Source organism: Gossypium hirsutum, chromosome D01 (assembly GCF_007990345.1).
Source record: "Gossypium hirsutum isolate 1008001.06 chromosome D01, Gossypium_hirsutum_v2.1, whole genome shotgun sequence".
NCBI lineage: Eukaryota > Viridiplantae > Streptophyta > Magnoliopsida > Malvales > Malvaceae > Gossypium > Gossypium hirsutum.
The window spans coordinates 12,912,441-12,914,606 of record NC_053437.1 but is presented as its reverse complement, the minus strand read 5'-3'; the positions used below and the strand labels follow the sequence as shown (position 1 = coordinate 12,914,606).

General features: G+C 36.6%; 1 non-coding gene across 1 annotated transcript; it reads left to right on the top strand.

Moving 5' to 3' along the window:
• Window positions 1-1,161: 1,161 nt before the first annotated feature.
• On the top strand, window positions 1,162-1,268 carry LOC121214274 (small nucleolar RNA R71). The gene has a single exon (XR_005909858.1). It is a non-coding gene; the product is annotated as a small nucleolar RNA R71 (small nucleolar RNA).
• The last annotated feature ends 898 nt before the right edge of the window (window positions 1,269-2,166 follow it).

The following is a 2,166-nucleotide window of genomic DNA, read 5'->3' as shown; positions in this document are numbered from 1 at the left end:
TTAACATTTAAACTACCAATTAAACAAGGAATAGTAAAACTCCCTGGATCCTTCAATCTGTTGGGTAGTTTATTTTGCAAAATGACTAAGCACACTGCACTTAGTTCCACATATGATGAATCATCTAACTTCTGTTTGTTCACCAAAAGCTCATTTAAAAATTTAACAGAATTGGGCATTTGCGAAAGAGCTTCAATAAACGGTAAGTTAATATATAAATTTTTCAGAAGTTTGAGAAATTTACCAAATTGATTGTTCGTATGGTATTTCTTTGTTGCCTTAGGATATGGCACACGAGGTTTATAATATTTACTAACCAGTTTTTGTTTATTCTGGCTTCCCTCAACCTTACCTTTACTTACCATATTTTCTTGCCTCAATTTCGATTCAGATTCAACTAACTCTTATTTATCACGAATAGTAATTGCATGAAGTTGTTCTCTTAGGTTAGTTTCAGTGTTGCTCGGCAAACTACCTTTTGGTCTTTCCGAAATCAGTTTAGCAAGTTGACCAATTTGATTCTCGAGTCCTTGAATTGACGCTTGTTGACTTTTAAGTGCTACCTCAATATTTTGAAAGCGGGTTTTTGACACCGAGATAAACTTTGTCAACATCTCCTCAAGATTTGGCTTCTTCTCTTGCTGGTAAGGTTGTTGATGGAAGCCTGGAGGAGGTTGTGCTCTCTGATTTCCTTGACCATCGCAACAGAAATTGGGATGGTTCCTCCAAACTGCATTATAAGTGTTATTGTAAAGATTATTTTGAGGCCTAGAATTATTACCCATATAGTTGATTTGGTCGTTCTCTGTGCTAGGATCGTAGGGTAGATATTATGGATTTTTCATTCCTCCTCCATTCGTATCACACTACATCACTGGATGTACCTGTGCAGAAATACATAAACTATCAATTTTCTTAGTTAACAGCTCTACCTGATTTGATAACATGGTGACCGCATCGAAGTTAAAAACACCGACTGCTTTTATCGACTTTGTCCTCATGACTTGCCACTGATAATTATTCAGTGTCATCTCCTCTATAAACTCATATGTCACTTCAAGTGTTTTGTTGTTCAGAGTACCACTAGCTGTTGCATCGATTAATTTCCTAGTTGAGGGATTCAAACCGTTATAGAAAGTTTGAACCTGTAGCCATAGAGGTAACCCATTGTGAGGGCACCATCTCAATAAGTCTTTATACCTCTCCCATGCATCATATAGGGACTCTAAGTCGATCTGAACGAAGGAAGAGATATCGTTGCTCAACTTGGCTATCTTAACTGGTGGGAAATATTTAAGTAAAAACTTCTCGGTCATTTGCTCCCATGTAGTGATAGAACCTCGTGGTAAAGAATTCAACCATTGTTTAGCTTTGTTCCTCAACGAAAAGGGAAACAACCGTAAGCGAATGCCATCGTCAGAAACACCATTAATCTTGAAAGTATCGCAGACTTCTAGAAAGTTAGCCAAATGATCATTTGGATCTTCGTCTTGCAAACCATTAAACTGAACAAACTGTTGTATCATCTGAATAGTGTTAGGCTTCAGTTCGAAATTATTCACAGCAATAGTGGGTCTCACAATACTTGATTCAACTCCAGTTAGAATGGGCTTGGCATAATCGTACATAGTACGATGGGCAGGATTTGGATTCACAATAACTACAGGAGGTAGCTGATTATTCCGATTATCACCCATCTCCTCAGTAACAATAACAACGTCCTTTTGCTCGTCTGTTATACTCTGTCGACTCTGCCTTGCTTCTCTACGATTTCTGCAAGCTATATTTTCAATCTTACTATCAAATAGTAATGGTCCCTACAGGTTTTTTCTAGTCATAAACTAAAGGAACCTGCCAGAAGCAAATAAAAGAAAAATTAGAAAACAAAAATTAAACTACAAATAAAAATAAAATGCAATAGAAATAAATGGATAAATTAATAAAAATTAAGTGTGTTAGAGTAGGCCCAAAGATCAATCATGAGATGGTTGTAATAACATACTTGATTCTAATGGCATTCTTTGAGTCTTTTCTTCAGTCTTTTCTGTATGCCACCTTAGATCTTCTTCTAACTGATATTTATAGACTTTAGAATGATCAGAAAGCCTAAAAATTGGGTTTTTCGACGTATTTGGGAAGCAGGGTGCGTTGTCGACATAGGCTAGC